At 40.7% G+C, this 18500-nt stretch overlaps 1 protein-coding gene across 1 annotated transcript in view; it reads right to left on the bottom strand.

Annotated features, from left to right (window-relative positions):
* grid2 (glutamate receptor, ionotropic, delta 2) overlaps positions 1-18500 on the bottom strand; it is a 744839-nt gene that overhangs the window by 213982 nt on the left and 512357 nt on the right. The window lies entirely within an intron of this gene.

The following is an 18500-nucleotide window of genomic DNA, read 5'->3' as shown; positions in this document are numbered from 1 at the left end:
AGAAAATCTAACAATAACAAATGACTGAAAAACGGCAAATAGGGTCATTTTAAAAAATAGCAATAGCACTTTGTGTATACAGTAGTTTATTTAAAACCTGCACATTTTGTTCACACCTGTTTTCAAAAAAGTTTAAATTACAATTAAATATGGAAATAATGTTGATGTTTTTACTCGTGTGCTTCTCATTTTCATTGTCTGATTATAACATCTAATCTAAACAGTAGCAGCTGTACAATTTACTGCTTTTTATTAAGAGATACAACTAACACTGAGCAGAATGAAGTTCACCCTATTGGTCCGGCCTCCACAACAGTCCCAGTTTATTATGTGGCCCCTTGGAAAATGTAATTGTCCACCCCTGCTCTAAAGGATTTTAGAAAGAAATGGGCCACAGTTTAACTCCAAAATAAGCTTTAGTAGAGCATAAAATGCTGCCACACACTCTTATAAAATGCATAAACATTACCTAAGTAGAATTTTCCTTGGTGGTATGGAGCTGTAAATCTACATGTTTACATGGTTCTAGAAAATGTTCAATAAAACTCCAGCACCTCATTACAGACTCATGAATGCTACATACACACTGGCACCATGAACTGCAAAACCAACACAAACTGCCTTTATGTTGTTCATAAACCCACAGGTCAACTAAATATACATAAAAATATTATGTTCAATATTTAATATCTATTTAATTTGTAATAAGCAAGTGAGCATAATGCCAGCTAAGCCTGAGAGTTTAAGAAACAGAGCCATTGAGGTAAATGGGTTTTGTAGATTTTTTTTCCCTTGCCTTTTTTGGAACTATGTAACTATGTCAGTAGGGGGAGTCCTTGATGGTTGTTCTTGTTTTGTACACATGCATGACATTTTTTTATTTATTTAAATATTATTCACTGAGATAACTGAATACTCATTCAAATAAGTTTGCATGTATAACATTTGTAAAATATATGCATCTTACTATAGTTGTTTATCAGTAAAAATATGAATTCACCTGTAAATGGTTTGGTCCACACGTGCTTAAAGAGCTCTTCAGCCTTTTTAAAGGAAGGTGCTTATAGAAGTACACTGAATGGATTTTTATGTAGTTTGTAATTAGATTTGATTATCAGTTGGATTTGATGCAATTTTGTTATTTTGGTTATGATACTCTTCAATTGTATCTGGACTTTAATGAAACAAGACTTTATTAAGCTATTTTCTTTGTTTGTAATCAGTTTTAAACCATCTCCTATCATATAATAAGGGTTCACACTAGCCTATACCCTTACAGCTCCCCCGATGTAACATGACATGTCAGGTCTGGACACCGCCTAAGGATCCAAGTTTTGGGCCCTTTAAACCAAGTTATGAGTCTTCATGTTTTGGTTTCTGAATTGCAGCCCTATTGTAAAAGGCAGTTTAGCCTAGTGGTTAAGGTACCAGACTAGTAATTGAAAGGTTAGTGGTTCAAGCTTCACCACTGCCAGAGCCCTTGAGAAAGGCCCTTAACCTTCAATTGCTTAGACAATATACAGTTGTACATTGAAACTCAACATCAGTTGGTTCTGGGAGAGTTTTTTTTCCCCATGTATGGTAAACTTGTTAATACGTTCCATGTCTTCCATATTTTAGGCTAATGTAAAATAATGGGGTTTGACACTTATGCACTGAAAATAACACAAGTATAATATAAAAACACTGAAATACAATAAAAATAAATAAAAATACAATAAAATAGTGATGGCATAAATGGGGCTTTTGAGAGATTGAAGCAAATGAAACAAATGATTCAGAAAAAGATTTGAGCTTGTGAAATGTTTGAATCATCGCACTACAGTGACATCAAGTGTCCAATCAGTGGTCAAATAGTAACATCTGTCTTATAGATCACTAAAAGAAGTGTGTTTTGATAGTGGTATGAAACATCATTCCGTCATATAATGAGTGTCCTTGACATTGACCATTATTTATTATACAATCAAAAGGGAACGTGCTTGTGCAACCAGGCTATGCAATATTTATTACACATTGACACATACAATTGATCAGGTTCGAAACGTTTTCGAAACAGTGTGAAGTAATGAAATCTTTTCTGGGACAGTCACGTGACTTTTTCATTTTGATACGGACTTCGAAGCAACGTTTCGAAACACTGAGCTTTAAATTAATTTGAACGATTCAGTTTCGAATACGAGTTGACATCACTACAATAAAACCTACACATTACTTCTATATTGTTTACTTATGCTTCTTAATCGTGGAGAGAACTTATGAGCAGTAAAAAATAAGAGAGGTTTAGTGTTTCTGTGTCGTTCTTTTAATACACAACGTTTTTTTTTTTTTTTTTTTTAATTTTTTTTTTTTTTTTATAATTTAGCGCGTCCAATTTTCATCCCATCAGTCAATCTCTCATTATACCGGTTCCTGCTCCTGATTGGGGGCTGACGAGGCCGTTCCACGCTTCCTCCGATACGTGCACAGCCAATCGACCGTCTTATCACCCACACTTGACGAGTGGAGCGCGTCAGAGTACTGTGCACGGAGGATCACACACTCCGCCGCACCCCCTCCCGTCTCCATGCAGGCGCCCCCAACCAGCCAGCAGAGGGCGCCACCGCCCCATTCCTGAGAGAGTATCCCCTCCGGTCTAAAGTCCCGCCCCCCCACCTGAACAACAGGCCAATTTGTTGTTCATATAGCTGCCCAGCCTTTCGACCGGTGAAGGCAGAGCTGGATTCGAAACGACGCTCTTTCGACATCCAGCTCTGGTTGCAGCGCATGTTTTTACCGCTGCGCCACCTGAGCGGCAAGCTTTTTTTTTTATGATAAGCGTTTTAGACTCTTTAGAAATTAAATTTAAGGGAAATGTTGAGTTTAAGGGTACACATTTCTCAACGAAGGGGATTCAAAGCTTTTGAGTGTGGGGGACGTTGAGTTACAAGGTACCAGTGTACAGTGGGGCCAAAAAGTATTTAGTCAGTCACTGATTGTGCAAGTTCTCCTACTTAGAAAGATGAGAGAGGTCTGTAATTTTCATCATAGGTCCACTTCAACTATGAGAGACAAAATGAGAAAAAAAAATCCAGGAAATCACATTGTAGGACTTTTAAAAAATTTATTTGTAAATTATGGTGGAAAATAAGTATTTGGTCACCCACAAACAAGCAAGATTTCTGGCTCTCACAGGCCTGTAACTTCTTCTTTAAGAAGCTCTTCTGTCCTCCACTCGTTACCTGTATTAATGGCACCTGTTTGACCTCGTTATCTGTATAAAAGACACCTGTCCACAGCCTCTAACAGTCAGACTCCAAACTCAACCATGGCCAAGACCAAAGAGCTGTCGAAGGACACCAGGAAGAAAATTGTAGACCTGCACCAGGCTGGGAAGAGTGAATCTACAATAGGCAAGCAGGTTGGTGTGAATAAATCAACTGTGGGAGCAATTGTAAGAAAATGGAAGACATACAAGACCATTAATAATCTCCCTCGATCTGGGGCCCCACGCAAGATCTCATCCCGTGGGGTAAAAATGATCATGAGAACGGTGAGCAAAAATCCCAGAACTACACGGAGGGACCTGATGAATGACCTGCAGAGAGCTGGGACCAAAGTAACAAAGGCTACCATCAGTAACACACTACGCAGAGAGGGACTCAAATCCTGCAGTGCCAGGCGTGTCCCCCTGCTTAAGCCAGTACATGTCCAGGCCCGTCTGAAGTTTGCCAGAGAGCAAGAACACCATACCTACTGTGAAGCATGGGGGTGGAAACATCATGCTTTAGGGCTGTTTTTCTGCAAAGGGGACAGGACGACTGATCCGTGTTAAGGGAAGAATGAACGGGGCCATGTATCTGTAAGTCGCTTTGAATAAAGGTGTTTGCTAAATGCTGAAAGTGTAAATTCAGGATTTGTAAAACTCACACATACAGCTTAACTGTGATTGGCTATTTATGCTGCTAATTTAGTTCTGGGTTGTTTTGTGGTTGTACATTTAAAGAGCATTTTGAAAATACCCTGCAAATTGTTCTTTTATTGCTGTCCTATTTTTTATTACTTTTTATGACCTGCAGTTAAGGCATCTACTGTTTGGCCTCAATGTAACTTTGTTAGTTGTAAAGAAAAAAACAATGGCCTGTTTTACACCAGCAAGGACACCGTCCACAGTCCGAGGTCACCCCATTTTAACTCAGGTTCTATTTATACCCGAGCAAATGTAGCACAACTATTTATACTGGCCATAAATATTACGGTTATCCTCTTAAAGGGCACTAATCTAGGACAGGAAGATGAGGGCAGTCATAAAGCACCGAGGACAGAATACAAAGAGGACACACTTATATGTGCCATGTCAACCTTGTACACCCCAGTGAGAAACAATTGCTAATTTCTTCCCAAAGCCATGTTTTCTGCTGGGAAATGGTCCAGATTAGATGTATCAGGGCTGATGAGATGGAAGAAGATAAGATCAAGCAACACCATCTGACAGGCTCACTTTGGGGGATTTACCTGTGACAGCCTAATTTTCAGCAACTGGCTTTTATAGGACAAGTCATCTTCATAATGCCACTGGGGTTTTATCCACTTGAAAAGCACTTGAAAAAACTTTTTGAACACACAGGCCTAACGACGCCTGACTCTGGATCAGTCATAAAGGTCAGCGGCATGATTTTTGCGGGTGGAACACAAACCTGCATGTTCGCACAGGAAATGTCGTTTGGCAGCTGGTAATTAACCTTTTAAGAAAAGCGATGGCCTGCAGGGTGGCACAGAGCAGCAAGAGTGCATTAGATCCTCGGATGGTCAGGGCAAAGTTTTAGAACAGACTAGAAATATTTTGTACTTTAGAGGACAGAAACACTCACATGAACCTGGAAATGTCACAGCTCAGATATTTTTACCTCTAACTGACAAATATAAACAGCTCTTAATGCTTAATTAGTGGAGCTAAATCAGAACGACACAAATAGGAGCCTACAGGGTTATGGCCTAGTTTAAAGATAGGGATTAGCCAGGGCACATTTTTCCTCTTCTTAGATTGCTGTCAAATCATACCAGGCATGAGCAACAGAGGGCAACATGGCAAATATAATGTTAAACCATTAACACATCAGAACAAATGATTGGTATATTTATATGTTTGTTTATTAGGATTTTAATGTCATGTTTTACACTTTGGTTCCATTCAGTTTACACATACACCGATCAGCCATGACATTAAAACCACCTCCTTGTTTCTACACTCACTGTCCATTTTATCAGCTCCACTTTGTAGTTCTACAATCACTGACTCTAGTCCATCTGTTTCTCTGCATGCTTTTTAAGCCCCCTTTATGCTGTTCTTCAATGGTCAGGACTCTCCCAGGACCACCACAGAGCAGGTATTATTTAGGTGGTGGATCATTCTCAGCACTGCAGTGACACTGACATGGTGGTGGTGTGTTAGTGTGTGTTTTGCTGGTATGAGTGGATCAGACACAGAAATGCTGATGGAGTTTTTAAACACCTCACTGTCACTGCTGGACTGAGAATAGTCCACCAACCAAAAACATCCAGCAACAGCGCCCTGTAGGCAGCGTCCTGTGACCACTGATGAAGGTCTAGAACAGGGGTCATCAAACTACGGCCAGCGGGCCGTATACGGCCCTATGCTTTCATTTGACCGGCCCCTTTAACCACAGTAGCAATACATGTTGTCTGGCCCCTGTTCATCTTTAAACTCACAGTATTATAGCGGAAAAAAAATAACAGAAAAAAAACAAAAATCGGCCACCTGGAGCCTCCGTAGATTATACGGCAGCAATCCAACATATAGGATTTATTTTCATAGGAACGGATTAATCATTTTCCCCTTATTTCTAATGGGAGAAATTCGTTTGGTACACGTCCTGTTTGGTATGAATCCAAGGATCTGGAACGGATTAAGGACGTATACCGAGGTACCACTGTACCTGTGAGCAGACTTTATCGAGGTTTAAACACCTTAAATCTCCAACTAGATTCAGACTCACTCATCAACACTTATTACCTATTATGACTGGCAGTAACAAATATGGAACCTGATGCTGACTGTCTCGTCAGGCAAAAGCAGACTCACAGTTCACACTGATTTTTTGGCAAACACTGTATGAGTTGGGATAACGGAAATGATTAAAATAAGTAAAATGTCTGCATTATCATTATGAAGTAAAATTATACTACAGTTATACACAGCAGACAATACATCCAGTATACATAGTGGTTTGGGGTGTGTTTACTATTTCATCTGCGGTCCGGCCCCCCGAAACACTGAAGAACAGTAATCCGGCCCTTAAGTTAAAAAGTTTGAGGACCCCTGGTCTAGAAGATGACCAACTCAAACAGCATCAATAGATGAACGATCGTCTCTGACTTTACATCTACAAGATGGACCAACTAGGTAGGAGTGTCTAAAAGAGTGGACAGTGAGTGGATTTTTAAGAACTCCGGCGGTGCTGCTGTGTCTGATCCACTCATACCAGCACAACACACACTAACACACCACCACCATGTCAGTGTCACTGCAGTGCTGAGAATGATACACCACCTAAATAATACCTGCTCTGCAGTGGTCCTGTGGGGGTCCTGATCACTGAAGAACAGGTTGAAAGCAGGCTAAAAAAGTATGTACATAAACAGATGGACTACAGTCAGTGATTGTAGAACTTCAAAGTGCTTCTATATGGAAAGTGGAGCTGATGAAATGGAAACCACTGTTCCTTCCTTGGACCACTTTTGATAGATACTGACCACTGCAGACCGGGAACACTTCACAAGAGCTGGAGTGTTGGAGATGCTCTGACACAGTCGTCTAGCCATCACAATTTGGCCCTTGTCAACTCACTCAAATCCTTACGCTTGTTCATTTTTCCAGCTGTTAACACATCAACTTTGAGGATAAAATGCTCACTTGCTGCCTAATATATCCCACCCACTAACAGCTGCCATGATGAAGAGATAATCAGTGTTATTCACGTCACCTGTCAGTGGTCACAATGTTATGCCTGGTCGGTGTATCTTCATATCAGTGTGTTTTTGCTTTCAACCAGCAATCTTTAAACAACCATTGGAAGTATATCTTAGCAAAGAAGGAGAAAAAAATAGATCAGTTTATTAAGAAGAACACCTGATGGTCTGTGTAAAATATGGTGTTGAATTACTAATGCTTTTGGCGGTTCTGTGGCTAGCGGTCCAGCAGCTCTTGTGGAGATTAATGGCATCATTAATTCTGCTAAGTATAAGAATTATTTCATCCAAATCCTGGCTGCCCTTGCCGGGAATTGCATCTGAATTGAAGAGGGCAGTCCACATGTGCGAACAGAATATAAACAGACCTGCATGATGAAAGAATTCAAGACCATTTCTACAGGTGTTATCCAAACTTTTTATACAGTATATACCGATCAGTCATAACATTAAAACCACCTCCTGGTTTCTACACTCACTGTCCATTTAATTAGCTCCACTTACCATATAGAAGCACTTTGTAGTTCTACAATTACTGACTGTAGTCCGTCTGTTTCTCTACATGCTTTGTTAGCCCCCTTTTATGCTGTTCTTCAATGGTCAGGACCCCCACAGAGCAGGTATTATTTGGGTGGTGGATCATTCTCAGCACTGCAGTGACACTGACATGGTGGTGGTGTGTTAGTGTGTGTTGTGCTGGTATGAGTGGGTAAGTCACAGCAATGCTGATGGAGTTTTTAAACACCTCACTGTCACTGCTGGACTGAGAATAGTCCACCAACCAAAAATATCCAGCCAACAGCGCCCCGTGGGCAGCGTCCTGTGACCACTGATGAAGGTCTAGAAGATGAACGATTCAAACAGCAGCAATAGATGAGCGATCGTCTCTGACTTTACATCTACAAGGTGGACCAACTAGGTAGGAGTGTCTAATATAGTGGACAGTGAGTGGACACGGTACTTAAAAACTGCAGCAGCGCTGCTGTGTCTGATCCACTCATACCAGCACAACACACACTAACACACCACCACCATGTAATTGTCACTGCAGTGCTGAGAATGATCCACCACCCAAATAATACCTGCTCTGTGGTGGTCCTGTGGGGGTCCTGACCATTGGAGAACAGCATGAAAGTGGGCTGGAGGTGGTTTTAATTTTATGGCTGATCAGTGTAAACAGTGACATTAAAAGGAATTTGTTTTTACACACTGAGTTATTCAGTTGTTTAGAATCATGTGAACCTGTTAAAAAAGGAATTTTGTAATCAATTATTTAAACAAATTAAATATTTTGTTCAATTAAATTAGACACATCAAGATTATACTGTTAATTTTACTACTAGACATGTTTCATCTACACATATTGTATATTAAATATAAGTGTCTTTGTACCAAGTAAAAGACTGAGTAATTTTTAGGGCTCTAGGACTGAAGCAAACCACAGTGAGAACCATTATCTTTTAATAGGATCAATTGATGGGATCAAGTCAAGGTCATTGTTTTCTTAGAAGGTGAACTGCTCTCCCTGTTTGACTCTGCGTGTGCTCTGAGGAGCTTAGGATTGTTCCCGTCTTTGGCTGAATTATGCTCTTTTACTTCTTATCAGTCTCCAAATCCCTTCCAATGAGAAGCAGCCTAAGACCACGATGCTACCACCACCATGTTTCACCTTAGGGATGGTATTAGCCAGGTAATGTGCAGTGCCTGTACAGTATTTCAGCAGACAGTGCTTGGTGTTCTTTATCCACATGTTACCTATGAGTCCTTCACATGGCGTTTAGCAAACTCCAAGCAGTTTTTTCAATTACTCAACAGTGGTTCCATAAAGGCCTGATTTATGGACTGCTGTAGAGATGGTTGTTTATCCAACAGGCTTTGCCATCTCGGCAAAGGACTTCAGGGTCTTTTTTCAGAGTGACCTGGGAACACTCAACGCTAGTTAATGTTTTATATCCTTGCCATGATTTACGTCTTGCCACAGCTTGATCACAAAACACAGAGACAATTACTTGGGTTTCATGGCTTCTTTTTTTATTTTATTATTATTATTTTTTTTGTTCTGGCGATACAGTGTGAATTGTGGGTCCTTAGAGCCAATCAGTTCAAGTTTTAACAGTTTGACTCCACTTGAGTACCAGACACATCTTAAGGAAAATGAAATATAAGTATGCACTTGAATACAATTTTGATTTTCACAGCAAGGGGTCAAATACTTTTGTTGATAAGAGATTAATACTTTACTTCTCTAGTAAGTCTTTACACAAAAATGTTAACTGTGTATTTGAGAATTTGTGGCCATTTAATCAGAAGAGCACTTGTTAGGTCAGATGCTGATGATGTTAAATGTAAAGGCTTGGCTTGCACATTAATTTTTAATTTATCCCTGTGGTTTTTAATGGGATTGAGGTCTGGGCTTTTTGCAGGCCAAAAGACCGTCTCTGTAGTCAGTCAATTAATCAAATAATCAATTAATCAATATAAACAACAAGTGGCATTGAGGTACATCACGCTAACCCACTGCTGCTGAGTTTGGTTTGGATGAACACTGGCTTACATTGTTTAACTCTTATGAACATCTTTGGAATTACCCGGAACATCAAGTGGAAGTCAGCCATCAGCGTTTTGACCAACCAGGCAACATTCTCACAGACACACTTCAAAATGTGTAGACATACTGCACAACTGCACTGATCAGCCATGACATTAAAACCACCTCCTTGTTTCTACACTCACTGTCCATTTTATCAGCTTCACTTACCAAATAGAAGCACTTTGTAGTTCTACAATTACTGACGGTAGTCCGTCTGTTTCTCTGCATACTTTTTAACCTGCTTTCATGCTGTTCTTCAATGGTCAGGACCCCCACAGGACCACCACAGAGTAGGTATAATATATTAGGTGGTGGATCATTCTCAGCACTGCAGTGACACTGACATGCTGGTGGTGTGTTAGTGTGTGTTGTGCTGGTATGAGTGGATCAGACACAGCAATGCTGATTAAGTTTTTAAACACCTCACTGTCACTGCTGGACTGAGAATAGTCCACCAACCAAATATATCCAGCCAACAGCGCCTCATGGGCAGCGTCCTGTGACCACTGATGAAGGTCTAGAAGATGACCAACTCAAACAGCAGCAATAGATGAGCGACCGTCTCTGACTTTACATCTACAAGTTGGACCAACTAGGTAGGAGTGTCTAATAGAGTGGACAGTGAGTGGACACGGTATTTAAAAACTCTGGCAGCGCTGCTGTGTCTGATCCACTCATACCAGCACAACACACACTAACAAACCACCACCATGTCAGTGTCACTGCAGTGCTGAGAATGATCCACCACCTAAATAATACCTGCTCTGTGGTGGTCCTGTGGGGTCCTGACAAAAAAACAGGGTGAAAGCAGGATAAAAAAGTATGTAGAGAAACAGATGGACTACAGTTAGTAATTGTAGAACTACAAAGTGCTTCTATATGCACACACGTCTCATGTTAATGCACCCCAGCCATCTTTAGGTGTTATTACTGTAAAGCTCCTAGTACTGGAACAACAAAAAATCAGCTATTAGTCTACAGACCATGTCTTCAGTTGTAACACTAACTGCCCAGTTTAAAATTAGGGTGTTAAAGAGGTGTTAAAGACAAGTGTGTGGCAACTTTGTGGCAACAGTTGGCAAAAGGTTTTATCCCGTTTTAATATGGAAATTGAGGTCCACAAATAAATGGTTTGCTAACTTTGGTATAAAAGAACTTGACTGGAAAGATGCTCTAACTGAGTATAAACATGCACTTATAAAAGCTAAATCTTTATATTATTCATCCCTAATAGAGAAAAATAAAAACAATCCCAGATTCCTTTTTGAGACAGTGTCCAAATTAACTAAAAACGTTAATGAAACTGAATCTAATATACCGCCTGACTGTACCAGCGATGATTTTTAAAAATTCTTTAATGACAAGATAGAAAAAATACGACTTCAGAGTCAGAGTGTGTCACTTGCCAATGTTAAGTATGGACTCACTCCGAGCAGCATTGGTGATAACAGTGGTGATAATAGTAACGAGTTAATCCAACTAAATTCCTTTAATCCAATCTCCCAAAATGAACTAACTGTGTTGATTAAATCATCAAAGTCATCATCGTGTATACTCGATCCTGTTCCAACTCGTTTACTTAAAGATTTACTCCCAGCTATTGTAGAGCCCCTGCTTACATTAATCAATGCATCCCTTAGCCTTGGATATGTACCTAAATTGTTTAAAAGTGCTGTTATTAAACCCCTGATTAAAAAACCTAATCTTGATCCACATGTACTAGCTAATTATAGGCCAATTTCAAACCTTCCTTTTGTCTCAAAGATATTAGAAAAAGTCGTTTCCAAACAGTTATGTTCTTATTTGAATGAAAATTGTATTCATGAAAAATTTCAATCAGGATTTAGACCCAATCATAGTACCGAAACCGCATTAATTAGAGTAGTTAACGAGTTGTTAATGTCTTCTGATAATGGATGTGTCTCTTTTCTTGTTCTATTAGATCTTAGTGCAGCGTTTGATACGGTCGATCATAACATTTTACTGGAGAGGCTAGAAAATACAGTAGGTGTTAAAGGACTCGCACTCTCTTGGTTTAAATCATATCTGACTGACCGCTCTCAATTCGTTTATGTAAATAATAAATGCTCGGAAACTACAAAAGTAAAGTATGGTGTTCCACAGGGGTCGGTACTGGGACCGCTATTATTTACACTCTATATGCTTCCACTAGGTGAAATTATTCATAAACATGGCATAAACTTTCACTGCTATGCAGATGACACACAGCTGTATATATCAGCCAAACCAAATGATACTGACACAATCAGTAAGATAGAAGATTGTGTAAACGACATAAAAAACTGGATGTCGTGTAACTTTCTTTTACTTAATTCAGATAAAACAGAGGTTTTACTTGTTGGCTCTAAAGCTGCAAGAGACAAATTGTCTAACCTGGTGCTAAACTTAAACACGTTCTCTGTTACTCCCAGCCCAGATGTAAAAAACTTAGGTGTCACAATAGATTCAGATCTCTCATTTGATACACACGTTAATAATATTACTAGAGTTGCTTTCTATCATTTGCGTAACATTTCTAAAATAAGAAATATACTATCTGTTAATGACGCCGAAAAACTGATCCATGCGTTTATAACTTCTCGTTTAGATTATTGTAATGCTCTTCTAACTGGATGCTCTGGTAGATCCTTAAACAAACTCCAGTTAGTTCAAAATGCAGCAGCTCGAGTGCTAACTAGAACTAAAAAATTTGACCATATCACTCCTGTTCTATCATCTCTACACTGGCTGCCAGTTAAATTTCGCATTGATTACAAAATACTTTTACTAACTTATAAAGCGCTACATGGTCTGGCTCCACAGTATCTGAGTGAACTTATTAATCACTACAACCCAGCGCGTCCACTTCGTTCACAAGATGCAGGGTTACTTATAGTTCCTAAAATTAAAAAGATCACGGCTGGTGGAAGAGCGTTTTCCTACAAAGCTCCACAACTCTGGAATAATCTTCCTGCCTCTATTCGGGATTCGGACACAGTCTCAATGTTTAAGTCTAGACTGAAAACATATTTATTTTCTCAGGCTTTTGATTAGTATAGACAAAGGCGCAGAGCTTGGGGGTTCTTGGTCATAGAAACTTGTGGTGATCAGGGATGTTGGGTTGCTGTCGTTCTGCCTCTCTTGTCCGATCACTCAGGTTTGGTGACGGTGGGGAGATGGGCGCTGATGTCCTGTGAAAGCCTTCATGACCTTGTTACCTGCTTGCTCTCCCTTTTAGTTATGCTGTAATAATTAGGGCTGCCGGAGTCTAAAACTCTCTGTAAAACTGTTTGTCAACTAGCATTGTACATTATTAACTACATTCTCTGTTGTTTTACCCCGAGGGCATTCTGATGGAAACCTGTTTACCCGCCGAGGTTAAGGATTGAAGTCGAGACTGCCGGGACAACGATGCTGCTCCTGTCAGATGTGACGGGTCTGAAGTAATTGCAACGACAAGAAATCACTACAGACTTTATTGAAGACTAGAGTGGATAACAACTCTATTATTATTTAATTGTTTATTTATCTATTTATTACCAGTTATGACTTTTAGATAATTTAATTCTGTGTTTGTATGATTTGTGTAAATCGTGTATTTATTTAAAGTATCCTCCAGGCCACCCATGAAGGATGGGCCCTGCTGAGTCTGGTTCCTCTCAAGGTTTCTTCCTGTAATTTTCAGGGAGTTTTTCCTTGCCACAGTCGCCCTCGGCTTGCTCAACAGGGGTTTTTGTATCTGTTGGTCCTGGATTTTGTAAAGTTGCTTTGAGACAATGTCTATTGTAAAAAGCGCTATATAAATAAAGTTGACTTGACTTGACTTGACTGGCCTGCACAAAACCCGTATTGAAACCCAACCAACACCTAACTGTGCTACCGCTAACTTTAAGCCAGTCCTGACTGCCCAACATCAGTGCTCGACCTCACTAGTGCCTGATGAATGGAGAAGCCTATGGCAATATTAAAGGGTCAACACCTTCATTCACTGACTTGATAGACCATATAATGTCCAATGTGTGGCTCAGCTGATAAAGTGGATGCCACATGACATCATGTGTCCTAAGGTCCTGATTTAAATTCTCATTTCAGGTCACGCTCTCACCATGTCCACCAGGATTTCCTCAGAGTGCTGTGGTTTTCTCCTACCTCTGAAAAATATGCAGAAGTTAAACTGGCTGCTCCTGGCTGAGAAATGCTTAAATATGGGATTAGTACCAGTATTTGCATATCATTAAGGCGGTGTGCCTTTAGCAGTCAACCAATCATTGCGTTCCCCCAGAGGACCATAACTCAGACCTAGTCTAGGAAAGCCTCAGCACTACACGAATTAGGCTTCTTGCTGCTTCATTACACCTGATCCGACTCAGCTAATTAGCAAGCCAGTCACGATTTGGACGAAGGCTCCTGGAAAAGGAAGCAGACTGAGCTGGCTGTGCTGTGTCCTTCCAAACCCAGATGTGAGGAACAGTAGTTTGGAGGATTGGCTCTAAATCTTGGCTGACCCTAAGTTTGGGCAGAGAGCAAAGCACAGGATTAGACAACTGTATCTGTTGCCTTTAAAAAAAAAACAGATACAAGAACGCTATTGGCTTACATAGTGCTGATGCACACACAAGCATTTCTTAATGTGTATTTGTCTTATTTAAATTACCTGCATACAGTTTAGAGGTGCCAGGTTTTTCGTAAGTAGAGGTATCATAGCATTTTATTCACTAATGGGCTTTATTTAAAACTAGCACTTGGCTTTAAGCCTGAATTGACTTTGAACAGAGTGGATCAGACACAGCAGTGCTGCTGGAGTTTTTAAATACCGTATTCACTCACTGTCCACTCTATTAGACACTCCTACCTAGTTGGTCCACCTTGTAGATGTAAAGTCAGCGACGATTGCTCATCTATTGCTGCTATTAGAGTTGGTCATCTTCTAGACCTTCATCAGTGGTCACAGGATGTGTTGGCTGGATACTTTTGGTTGGTGGACTATTCTCAGTCCAGCAGTGAAAGTGAGGTGTTTAAAACCTCCATCAGCATTGCTGTGTCTGATCCACTCATACCAACACAACACACACTAACACACCACCACCATGTCAGTGTCACTGCAGAGCTGAGAATGATCTACCACCCAAATAATACCTACTCTGTAGTGGTCCTGTGGGGGTCCTGACCATTGAGGAACAGCATGAAAGGGGGCTAACAGAGCATGCAGAGAAACAGATGGACTACAGTCAGTAATTGTAGAACTACTTACTAACTTTATTAACTGGAATTTTTGGTACTATTCCGAAGAAACATGAATAAAAGAAAATAAATACCACACAAGAGATGATTATTTGCCAATATACTAGTTTAACTTATATAAAACAAATACATTCTATAAAAGCTTTTTGCAGTTTCCTTCGCAATGGCATAATCTCTGGAATTTCTCCTAGTCAGATGAACACGGATTGTTCTGTTGATTGTGGATGACATTTAATTCTCCTCTAATGCTCCATCGCTTTCATACGCCAGTTCAATTTTAATCACTTCTATTTAGCTGTAAAACTCGGGATTTTCAGAATAGCTGGCGGTAATGCTGGTCTCAAAAAAGGGGTACCAGTTCTGCCTAAATAATAGCATTTAAGCACCATGGACAACACCCATTGAGCCTCCAAGCATTGCACCTGAAACCAAACCAAACATGTTAGATGTTCAGTGCCCACAGCTGAAAGCGACTCAGCATGTCAATTATTCATAGCAGGTGTTTCAACCCGAGCAGGATAAAAGCTGAATCTCTCCAGACAAGCTGGGAGCAAAAAATGATACTCCAGTAAATCTCACTATCACTGTATCTCACTTTTGTCCTAGATATAGAGACAACCCACCACACCTGTGCTTCCTTCTACCGGTGAATGAATGCATCTCTTTGCTCATTAAACAATAGCATCACAGCCCAACAAGGACAACTGGCTGGTATATACATCCTCCAACATGTACCCTTAGGGTACATTGACATGAGAAGCGTTTTGCTTGTAAACTGCTGCTTTGCTCAGCACTTGGCTTTGCATTTGTGTGGAATAACCATCGAATCCATCCATCCACATGTATCTGTGTTTAGCTGGATTTTCCTCACTGTTTCACTTTTAAACTTGTGTTATAGCTCGGGGTGCTCAGAAATTGTGAGAATCAGCCTTTCTGAGAGAGTCTAACTCACTTACTCTTGAAAAAAAAAGCTTGATGTGGTTTCATGAATTAAAAGAATGATCTAGGAGCACTAAACTCTCAATTATTAAAGGTTATAAATTCCTTAGTCATTGTTTTAATACGATAAGTCACATTAAGCATTGTTCGTACAGCCTAAATTCCCTTTTACCACATCATATCAAACAGTTCATCTCATTGGAGGAGCTTTGAAAAGGTCAGTGGCAAACTGGAGTGCGATGTGCGCCACTCAGGGAAGTGCAGCGGCAAGCTAACAACCACCGCCACACTCCATAACAAACAACAGCACAGCCAGCACAAAAGTGGTTTTGACACTTCTATTGAGAATGCACCTTATGCAGGTCTGTACCAGAGAGCTTTTAAATGTGTAGGATCTCACTATGATTTATGTATTCCTCCACCACTTGGACCAGACAGTGGACTTCTTCTTATTGTCATGGCACAGAGGTTATTCCCATTCAGGCTTCCCTACCTCAACATGGCTATTTGTGTCAGTTTACGTCTGTTCATTGTTGGACTGGTGACCCAAAATGGACATGCAAATAAGATATTAAAGATAGTAGGATATTAATAAAGTGTGACATTTCTTTGGGGGGTGGCACGGTGGCTCGGTGGGTAGCACTGTTGCCTCACAGACGGTCCGGGTCCTTTCTGTGTGGAGTTTCAGTTCTCCCTGTGTCTGTGTGGGTTTCCTCCGGGAGCTCCGGTTTCCTCCCAAAACATCCAAAAACATGCAGTCAGGTTAATTGGAGACACTCAATTGCCCTATTGGTAATTGTGTGTGTGTGTGTGTATGTGTGTGTGTATGTCTGTCTGCCCTGCAATGGACTGGCCCCACGTCCAGGGTGTTACTGTGTGCCTTGCGCCCATTGAAAAGCTGGGATAGGCTCCAACCCCCCGCACCCCAACCCCACCCCTAATTGGATAAGCAGTTGCAGTGATAGCTCAGTGGTTAAGATACTGGACTAGTAATCATAAGGTTGCCGGTTCAAGCCTCACTACCACCGCTGTTGGGCGCTTGAGCTACATGGATAAAAGCGTCTGCTAAAGGCTGATAATGTAAATGTAAAGTGAGTGAATGACATTTCTTTGGCCTCCCAAAATCTGTTTAAATTAGACACAACCATTAGGGCTGCTTTCCTTTCTTTCACGTCAATGTTCAAACATTAAGAATTACTTAAGGAGAGCTGCGGCTCTTTTTTTTTTTTTTTTCTCCCTTTTTCTCCCTCTTTAGCGCATCCAATTGTTCAATTTGCATCGTGCTTCCTCTCTGTCTATGCCGAATCCTGCCCTGACCGAGGAGATCGAAGCTAACCCATATCCCCTCTGAAACATGGGCAGCAGCCGGATGCATTTTTGCCACCCACACATTGATGAGTTTGGCACCACCTAGCGTTGCATGCGGAGAGACACACCCTAAGGGCACTCTTCCTCATCTCTGCGCAGGCGCCTCTAATCAGCCGGCAGAGGTCGTAATCGCATTCTGACAGAGAGAGACCCACATCCGGTTCTTTGTCCCACCCGCCAACTGAGTAACCGGCCAATCGTTGCTCATACAGCCACTCAGCCTCGGACCGGGGAGGCAGAGCTGGATTCGATACCAGGTACTCAGAATCCAGCTCTGGTTGCAGCGTGTCTTTTTACCACTGCGCCAACTGAGCGGCGAGGGCTGCGGCTTTAAACCCGCTCATGCATTAAGCTGTTTTGTTTCAGGTTATTTGGCAACCCAGGTCAAAGCGACTCAAACTCTGGCATTGTAATTACTCCTATTAACATATAGACAGGCATCTAATATAAGCAGGTCTGGGTGCAGACTGCATGAATAGATTCCTCTTTGGTAAATTGGATGTTACTTTTAATGCATTAAGTGCAGAATGTGGTCATAAGACTTTGCACATTTGGCGTTTTCGACAGAACCTTATAACAATAAAGTAATGACTTTATCTGAATAAGAAAAGACTTTTGCCCTATTTTAGTCGCCCCAGTTAACATTGTTAATGTTTTTCAAGGTTTAATACAATTTACACTGACAATCCTCACCGGCTCTTTCAGATTCCTCTTGCCTGTCTGATTTAATGTGACACCTTAAATTGGAGAAGATTAAATTCACACTGAGAGACTTTGAAAGGAATTTGATCTCATTTGGCCACTTCTTCTTCTTCTTTTTTTTTTTTTCTTATTTCAACCAACTACCTCTGCTCCCTGTAAAATCACTTTCACTTACACACCGTCCATTACAATGATGAGCAGTATTAGGTCCAACTGTCTTGCAACAAAATTGATGTAGAAACAATATTTCATCATGCACATCATGTTTAGTGCAATATTATACAAATATAAAAGCCATAAATCCCTTAGGGTGTGTTCGAAAACCTAGTGAGCTGCCTTGCTGTCTTACTGCCTACACAGGCAGCTGCCTCAGTAGAGAGGATTCTAATAAGTCAATGACTAATAAGTCAGGTTATTCGAATGCGCTGCTCAGACAGCGATTCCATCCAGTTTCGCATTTAGCATTTAGCATCTTGCCATTCAAACCAATGGGATGTGGTGGCACAGCACGCTAGCATGTCAACATCTCCCTTCGTGTACCGAAAACGGTTACATTCGCTGACAAGCCCGAACTTCCAAATAAAAACACTTGTGCAAGTTTATACAAGTTAAAAATCAATAATAATTTATTTACGTTTGAAAATAACTCCATTCATTTCTCTGCCGCATTGAATGCTGGGATTGCCTTGAT

The sequence above is a fragment of the Trichomycterus rosablanca genome, chromosome 7, assembly GCF_030014385.1.
Source record: "Trichomycterus rosablanca isolate fTriRos1 chromosome 7, fTriRos1.hap1, whole genome shotgun sequence".
Taxonomy (NCBI): Eukaryota; Metazoa; Chordata; class Actinopteri; order Siluriformes; family Trichomycteridae; genus Trichomycterus; species Trichomycterus rosablanca.
The sequence above is the reverse complement of the archived record's forward strand: the minus strand, read 5'-3'. Positions and strand labels throughout refer to the sequence as shown.